The sequence below is a fragment of the Caloenas nicobarica genome, chromosome 37, assembly GCF_036013445.1.
Source record: "Caloenas nicobarica isolate bCalNic1 chromosome 37, bCalNic1.hap1, whole genome shotgun sequence".
Classification (NCBI taxonomy): domain Eukaryota; kingdom Metazoa; phylum Chordata; class Aves; order Columbiformes; family Columbidae; genus Caloenas; species Caloenas nicobarica.
This window is the reverse complement of record NC_088281.1, coordinates 1,513,501-1,522,748: the sequence shown is the minus strand read 5'-3', so window position 1 is coordinate 1,522,748 and position 9,248 is coordinate 1,513,501. Positions and strand designations below refer to the sequence as shown.

General features: G+C 51.4%; 1 pseudogene; it reads right to left on the bottom strand.

Moving 5' to 3' along the window:
• Positions 1-1,191: 1,191 nt before the first annotated feature.
• LOC136001168 (olfactory receptor 14A16-like) lies at positions 1,192-2,150 on the bottom strand (annotated as a pseudogene).
• Between the last annotated feature and the right edge of the window lie 7,098 nt (positions 2,151-9,248).

The window sequence follows — 9,248 nt, the reverse complement described above, 5'->3', positions numbered from 1 at the left end:
AAACCGTCTTTATCTCAACCCACGAGTTTTCTTTTGTGTTTCCGATCCTCCGCCTTATCCTGCTGTGGGGCAGTGAGTGACAGACTATGTGGTGCTGAGCTGCTTGTCAGGGTTAAACTACAAAACTAATTAAACTCTGCTCCTGGCTCTTTGCTGTGTGAGTGGGCTCACTATTGTGTGTGCATTTGGGTGTGATGGCACGTACACACCTTCTTGGTCAATTCTAAGTGAGGCTAGCAAGGAGGAGGAGGACACCAGGATCTGGAGAACCCCAGGGTTGGAATGTCCAAGTGGGTAATATCTCTGAGTCTGGGCTGACCCAAACCCCAGGTCCACACTGGAGGGACCACAGGGGTGTGTGAAACTGCAGGTAGGTTCTACCCAGGATGTACAGACCACTCGTGCAACTTTCACACCAGAGCAGTCTGAGAGGGGCAACAGGACAGGGTCAGTTGTGTTGCTCATGGTTGTGTAAGTGCTGCTGTTGGTGTGGTGGCTGTGAGGGTGCTGTTGCCTGTTGGAGTTGGTCTGTGTCAGATTGTCTGTGCCCATCTTTGTTTCCCTGCATATACCTGCGTTTAGTGCTTTCCCTTGGATGACTCCGCCGTGGGCCATGTCTCACTCTGTGGGGTCCTGTCACTGCCCATCTCAGGCACAGCCGGTCCGTGTGTATCTCATGGGCTCTCGGGCAGCTCCAGATTCCTCTCCTGGAGGATTGTCCTCTGCCCCATCATGCACTGGGACAGCCCAGTGAGGCTGTATCTCATGACCACTCCCCATCTCCACTGTCAACAGACAGCAAGGGTTGTGTCTTAAATCACAACTCTGTTGTGAATCAGCTTCCAAGGTGATATCGAGCTTTTTCCTCAGGCCCTTTTGAGGGAAATTCCTGGGCCTGTTGTTGAAAACAGCTTTGGAAGAACAACCAAATCTTGAGGAACTGCACTCTGGAGATGTCATTTTGTCACAGAGATGCTATGGGAGACTAAGCTCTGACACAGTGTTAGAAAAACATTTATACAGCTTTCAGGTGTTTTAAAACTATTTATAATGGGTTCATTATTCAGGATAGTGAGCTAAACATGAACAGTTATGTACCAACATAATAACCATAAATAACAATAGTGGTAATGCTAACAAAGTAAAAGGGATAAAACAGGGTACAGGCCTGCATTGGGATACAATTAGAAATCATTTGTGGACAGTGATGGAAAGATGGTCAGTATTGACAAACGCCCATGAAAACACTTTCCTAATGGACTCCTTGAGCTCCTGGTTCCTCATGCTGTAGATGAGGGGGTTCACTGCTGGAGGCACCAATGCATGTAGAACAGACACCACCAGGTCCAGGGATGGGGAGGAGATGGAGGGGGGCTTCAGGTAGGCAAACATGCCAGTGCTGAGGAACAGGGAGACCACGGCCAGGTGAGGGAGGCACGTGGCAAAGGCTTTGTGCCGTCCCTGCTCAGAGGGGATCCTCAGCACGGCCCTCAAGATCTGCACATAGGACAGCACAATGAACACAAAACACCCAAATGATAAACAGAGACTAACCACAAGAAGCCCAGCTTCCCTGAGGTAGGCATCTGAGCAGGAGAGCTTGAGGATCTGGGGGATTTCACAGAAGAACTGGTCCAGAGCATTGCCCTTGCACAGTGGCAGTGAAAATGTATTGGCCGTGTGCAGCAGAGCATCGAGAAACCCAGTGGCCCAGGCAGCTGCTGCCATGTGGACACAAGCTCTGCTGCCCAGGAGGGTCCCGTAGTGCAGGGGTTTGCAGATGGCAACGTAGCGGTCGTAGGACATGATGGTGAGAAGAGAATACTCTGCACCAAACAAGAAAGCTAAAAAGAAGACTTGGGCAGCACATCCTGCATAGGAAATGACCCTGGTATCCCACAGAGAGTTGGCCATGGATTTGGGGACAGTGATGGAGATGGAGCCCAGGTCGAGGAGGGAGAGTTGAGGAGGAAGAAGTACATGGGGGTGTGGAGGTGCTGGTCACAGGCTATGGTGGTGATGATGAGGCCGTTGCCCAGGAGGGCAGCCAGGTAGATGCCCAGGAAGAGCCAGAAGTGCAAGAGCTGCAGCTCCCGTGTGTCTGTGAATGCCAAGAGGAGGAACTGGGTGATGGAGCTGCTGTTGGACATTTGCTGATGAGCATGGGGCACTGTCACAGGAGCAAAAGACAGTGATAAGTCAGGGGAGACTTCTCTGAGCAAAAGCAAAGCCATTTCTCATACCCCCTCCCCTGCTCCACACCCCTTGTCCTTTTGCAGACCTTCCTTCGGCTCAGTGGCTGAGCCCTGGGTGGTGCTGGCTGGAGGTGCCGTGAGGAGCAGGGCCTGTGCCCGCTGGCTGCCCAGGAGTCAGCCCTGCTCTGCAGCAGGGGTCATGGAACGGGGGGCAGGGTCCAGTCCTGGGGTTCAGCTTTGTCAGATGGAACCATGCCATGTCTCACCCTTTCCTAATGTCTCAGCACCCCATGTTTGCCCAGGATACACACGGCTCATTTCAAAAACCCAACAGCATTTTCTCTGTCACAGCATCTCTGAGCTTCTCCATGGGGCTTTCAGAGAACACAAAGAAGTTGTAGGACAGGTTTACATCCTGGAGGGAAGATCACAGATCAGAAGGACACCTGAAGGATACGTCCAAGTGCCCTAATGATGGCATCTGATTCAGGGAGACTCAGCTCATTCCCCAGCCCCACACACTGCATTGCCCACAGCCCCACAGCTCAGAGCAAAGCTGGGACACGTGTTCCCATGGACACAGCTGCAGGAAAGGACCCACAAGATCAGGCTGTGACTCTGCAGCTGAAACTCCCATCCCCAGAGAGCCTGACAGCAAGAACCAGATCACACCAACAGTGACCCAGAGCAGTGGAGCAAGAAGGAAACTGCGGTGAGGGTGGGTGTGAGAGAGGCCAGGGCAGAGGCAGCCGGGCACTCAGACAGCGTCACCCTTCCCCAGCTGTGCAGCCACCTCCCACACACCAGCATTGCCGGGCAGCTGCTCTCAGCCCCTGTGCTCTGCAGAGGGAACTGGAGCTCTGGCTACACAGGAGCTGCTTCATGCCTTGGAGCCCCCGGCCCTGAGGGCAGAGGCTTTGCTGGGTGGGAGGGGAGGCGAGGGGGCTGCTTATAGGAGGCATCTGCTCTGCGGGGATCAAAGGGAGTTTTCTGTGGTCTCCCTCCCAGAACAATTCCAGGTTTAGTTTCCTCTCATTTCTGATCATTTCCCTATTGCCTGGACATTCTCCCCTGGGAACAGTTTTCCTGTCCATGTCTCTTCCCTGTCAGCACTCAGAGACCATCCCACCCTCTGTGCCCTCACCCTGGCCCTACAGATCCTGCCTGTTCACAGGGCACTGCCTGGGGGCATCTTCCTGTTTGCAGACTGGGGAAAAGGACAGGTCAGAGTAAGACTGACGGGTATAGCCAATGTGATGCAGGTGCTGTGCAGAGGCAGAGCAGCAGCTGAAGGGATGTTATGAGGCTTCTGGCAGATGTAATGATTAATCGGAGTTGCAGTTCAGGAGTCTCAGTGACTTGTTTAAGCATGAGAGCTCATTTTCATTTTTTCCTTTCCTGCACCCCCCAACCCTTGGGATAGGAAACTGAAAAGGCAGGCTCAGGAAAGCTCCCTATCTGTCTGCTAATCCTTGCATTCATCTTCTGCTTGAGGCATCCACTTGGAAAAATCCTGGGGGTGATCTTTAGCTGTGAGGAGCCCTGACCCACACAGCAGCCTCTCCACAGCACAAGCACCTTTCCTGCCCTGATAGGGGTCCCTCCTTCCCCGCACAGCTTCCCCCCACAGCCCCGTGGGGATCTCCCCGGGCAGGCTGAGCGCTGACCCTGGCAGGTGGCAGAGTCCCTGACCCAGCACGGCCCTGGGGTGCAGGGACCCTGCTCTGCAGGACAGCCCTGGGCACCCCTGGGTGCTCCCCCGGCTTCACAGCTGTTCAACATTGCCTGCCAAGAGCCCCCTCCTCACAGATCCCTCAAGCTGTGCCTGTGCTAACTTGAGGAGATGCCTCCAGGAGCTACAGCTGCATTGCCCTGCACCCAGAGACTTACCATGGCAAGGGCTGCAAAGATTTCTCCTCCAGTGAGCTCTCAGTCATCCTCCCCAACCTGACCACCTTTAATCTCTCTCTGCTTTGCTCGTCTCCCTGAGATCCCCAGGCAGAGCCCTCAGCCCTGCTGCGCTTTGCAGAGGAGCTGCTCCTGGGCAGAGCTGTCTCTCTGCAGCGCTGCCGCTTGCCATGAGCTCCCTCTGTCCCAGGAGCCCAGCCCAGCTCAGCAGCACAGGAGCAGCCCATGATGTCCCTTCCTCTGTCCCCTCTGGGCTCCCTCCAGCTGTCCCTGGGGCTCCAGGGGCACATCCTTTGAAACAACCTCAAGTAATCAGTGATGTTGATTCTCTCTCTTCAGCAGAGACACTTCTTGCCAGCATTGTGTTCTTTGTATTAAAAAGTAAATTGGTATGAGGATCATCTTTTCTTCTCTCATCATTAGGCAGGACAAAAAGAACGTTACAGGAAAGGATCTAATTTCTAAAAACTGGAGAAGGAATATGTTCACCTGAATGAATTTAGGCATTATATTTTGGTTTTATACTCATAGGTCTAGGGAGATATCCAGCAATCTTTTGGCCACGTCACGTTTGTGCTCTGAAGCAAAGCCTTTGCACACATGGGCTCTTGGACACTTGGTACCAGGTTTCCATGGGGCGACTCAGAGGTTTCCTGGTGCCACAGCTGGGGTGGTTCAGCCCAGATGTGAGGCAATGTCCTCAGCCAGGGACCTGACTGGCTGAGCTGGAGCTGTCAGTGTTGCAGACAGAGCTGTGACACGGATGGAATAAACTGCCAAGGCAGGGTGGCAGAAGTTAGTTCATCTGGTCTGCAAGGACAGCAGCCTCCAAGCACAGCAACAGTCCAGAGAAAACTCAGTCTAGACCTGTAAGGCAATTCAAGGGCCCCATAATGAGCTGTTCCTAGTTCAGGAAAGGAGAAACAAAGACACCTTGTGGCCACTCATTGATTTAATAATGGAAAGAAGTGATATTCTCTGTGTCTCTGGTCCTCCATCTTCACCAGCAAGGTGTCTCAGGCCTCTGTCACTGGAGGCAGAACAACCAGCAGTGGATGGGGATCAAGTCAGGGGTCACTGGAACCAACACAATCCTTTCCAGTCTATGGGACAGGAGGGGCAGCATCCCAGGAGCTGAGACAGCAGGACCATGTCACAGTGAGGCCACTCTCCACCTTCTTGGAAAGCTCATGGAGACTGGGGGGACTCCCTGACCACTGGCAGCTCTCACACATTGTGTGCACTTTTCAAAAATGGCCAATGGGTGAGCGGGGGAACTAAGGGCTGTGCCCCAGAACATGTCCACTGGGACCTCAATTCTGGGTGTCTGGAAGAGAAGGTGACAGGTTTTACCCAGGGCAGGTTGTGCCTGTCCATCCTCTTTGCTTTCTGTGAGGAAAGGACAGGGTTGCTGGACGTGGGGAGAGCAGTGGTGGTCTGTTACCTGGAAGTCAGCAAGGCATTCAGCATCATCCCCCACAATATTCTTGTGTCCAAGGTAGGATATTATGGTTTGTGTCAGTGTGTAAGTAGATGGGTAAAAACCATTCTGGATGGTTGGGCTTGGAAAGCTGCTATAGAAAGGGAGAAACTTTCCAATCCTGAGGACAGTCAAGCCCTGGAAGCTGTTTCCCAGGGGTGCGCATCCACTCTACCCCAGAAAGTGTCCAAGATGTGTTTGGATAAAGCCCTGAGTAATCTGGTCCGACCCTGCTTTGAGCAGGAGGTTGGTCAGGACACCTCCCGAGGTCCCAACCAGCCTGAATGATGCTGTCCATTCATTCCCTTCATGTTTTCAATTTAGGGACAGCTTTCAAGTTCTCCCTGGCCACAGGAATAATTCACATGAGGTGCAGGGCTGCTTTACAAGTGCCCCCAAACAGCCCTGACCACATCTTGTGCATCCCTTTTCATTTGCCCCTATCCAGGTTCTTCTGTTCTGCTGTCCTCATGCCCACCTTGTTCATCCTTACAGAGCAGGTTGCTCAACAGGTGTCAGCATCCGTGTACAGAGTCTGCACATCAGCCAGGCAGCAAAGCCATCGTTACAGAAATGGAGACGAGGCTCTTGCCCAGCTCCTTGCACCCAGGAATCGGCATGACTTGTCTGCTGAGATTCTCGGGAACACCTGAACTTTAAGTGCAGAGCATGTGAGTCCTCATTGGGTATCCTGGCTTGTGTCCTGACCCATGTGGTGCTTCAGGCTGTGAAGAGAATCAAAACCAACTTTTGGCTGGGGTAGTTTCATTTTACATGTGTCACGCAGGGCAGATGAAGGGAGCTCAGAACTCCAGACTCTGCTGCACTGTTTGGACTTGAGAGACTGGAAATGCAGGTGACAGTGTGTGTCAGTGCACACCACATAAACATTCTGGATGCCTTTCTGCCTTTGCACTGACCTGAGATCCGTTCCTTGTCATTCTTTGGTCAAAAAAGAAATAAAACTGCCCTATGTCACCTCCCCTCACACCAGAAAAAAAGGGGAAAAAGCATGAAAGAGCGGTGATTCAGGGCAATTCTCCCCTAGGATGTACTTTTTAAATGATAAAACTAGTAGAATTGAGAGAAAAAGCTCTTAAAAAGAACTCCATGCAAGAGGTCAGCTACTGAGACGTAGCAGCTCCTTTGAGAAGCAAGAATGACTGTTGGGAATGAAATTAAAAAGCTTTAGTTCATCATCATCATCATCAAGAATAAGGAATTCCCTGTTATTCTTATTAGTGATAGTACCACTTTTCAAAAACATCCTTGAGATTGTCTCTATTTTTCAATGGCTCAAAAACTGAGCCTGCTAAGACTTTGAAAGGAAGAGTTCAGACCTCTGCCACCCAAATCTCTACAACTGTCTCTCATCGAAGATCTTTTAGCCCAGGAAGGGAAAATTGCCAGTGCAGGCACCAAACCGGTGTCCAACCTGCTTGGAGAGCCAGGAGAGTGGTGTCACACAACAGCCGACCTCGGGGGAAGCTGGAGGTGATGGGAATTGAAGTGGTTTATCTCAGATCATAATTTAGGTTGGAAAGGACCCTTAAGGTCATAAAGTCCAAATGTAAATACGACACTGCCATGCCCACCCATTACACCATATCCCTAAGCGCCATGTCTACACATCTTTTCAATACCTTCAGGGATGGAAGCTCCAATCCTGAGCTGGCAGGACAACACTGTCTGCAGTTAGACATAAGATACCTGTCATGACTGTGACTTCAGAGCTCATTGGCAGAGTTTCTCACACCGTTCACTGGGCAGGGCGGGTGTTGGGAGATGGGCGCACACTTCAGTTTCCAGATGCCAGGACAGAGCCCAAGCCATCCTGCCCTTGCCCTCTGGCATCCCATTTCCTGAGATGCAAAGCTGCTGGGGCTTCTGTGGATAATCATGTTAGAATGCATCAAGAATCATTCAAGTGTTTGTGTAATTTCTCTAATAGTGTCAGTATTAAAAATGATAAATATCTGTAACACAGCAGTCTGCATCTGTGGTAGCCCCACTGGCAGGGCCAATCCAATAGGTATTTGCAGTATAAGGCATGACACCCCATCCATAAGTACATATCTAAGTGGTTCAGATGAAGGGTGGTCTGGCAAAAATCACCCTTTTCCTCCCCAGGTGCACGGACACTGCTCATGTGCCTCTCCAGAGAGTGGCAGAAGCTGGATCCCCTTCTTGGGACAGACTCCTTCCAGGAGAGACACAGCAATGGGAGTAACTCCTCAGGTCTTCATGGCATTTCACTCGGCATCAGTTTTTATATATTTGTTTTTTTCCTGAGACTACTCTTTCTGCACAAATGCTCACAAAAAGACACCCATTTAGTAAAACATGGTCATAAAGGTGCTGTTATGGACAAGAAACCTCATCATGAGCTCTGGAGGGAGGGAGGAAGATGATAATAAGCACCAGGAAGAACCAAGAAGCTCAAGGCCTCTTCTGAAGAGTGAGAGGCCCTGAGCAGCAGTGAGCGGCCATGTGTGGTGTGGGAGGGTCAGGGGATGTGAGGTAGAGAAGGGTGGTGGCTGATGAATTCAGCAAATCCTTACAACCATGTCTGAGCCTGCAAGTGGGATGTGGCTGATGTCTGCGGGTGGAGGAGGAATAGGAGAAAGGCTTTGGGGGATCCTGGAAAGAAGGCAGGCTTCTCTTGGACTAGTCATATATGGCAGTGACATTTGCATGCTGTGGGCATGGCTGTGCCTGGGAGATGGGAATGGCTGCTGCTGGGGTGGCTGTGCTCAGGCATGGCCCATGAGCTGACCTTGCTCTGCTCCTCTCTTGCACTGCCCATGCTTGGATGGTCCTCAGGAATCATCCATGAGCCCGGAGGAAGCACCAACCTCCTGGAGTGTTGGCCCATTACTGGAGGACAAGAGTGAAAGGTCTGAGAGACACATGGGAGTACAGGAAGACATGGGTCTATGTGTAGTAGTAAACGTGTTAAAGAAGAAGACCTAAAGACCATTGGTTGATCATGCTAATGTGGAATAGATTGATTTTTCTTTTTTATTTTAGGGCAGCAGAAGAAGGAACGTGTGCTTTCAGTGCTGGGGCATGGATCCAAATTGAGGATTCAACCAAGTTTGGGACTGGGACAGCTCAGGTGATTGGTGACCATTGCAGGTCTATAAAAGAAGCTGCATGGGCTTGGGGAACCTCATAGGCATTGCCAAACCCTCAGAAAACTAGAGCCTTGTGGTAAAAGTAACAGCACTTGGCACCAAACCCACACCCAAACCACAAATACCCTCCCAGTGACCACAGGCAGAGCCTTGAGAAACATTTGACTGAAAGGGTCTCCTTTGCCAGGCCCTGGGGGTCAGGGCTTGGCCATTCTGATGCTAAACAACCATGAAGGGCTGACAGGGCACCAGAGCCACCTCCACATCGCCTTTACCACCTCTGACCATTGTCTCCAGGCTTTTCCTTCAGCAGCCTCCAGGGACAGGGACTGCTTGTGTCAGCGATGGCCCCTCGTGGGGTCCCAAACACCCTCAGAAACTTGGGGTTTGCTTCTGCCTTTCACTTCATTAGGAGTTTGTTCATTCTTTCAGTAGCTGCAGTTCAGGACCATGGCAGCAGAGGGCTCATTAACAGCCAAAATGCTCTTACAAGCCAAGGCTTTCTGCAGCACTTGCCTAAAGGCTTCA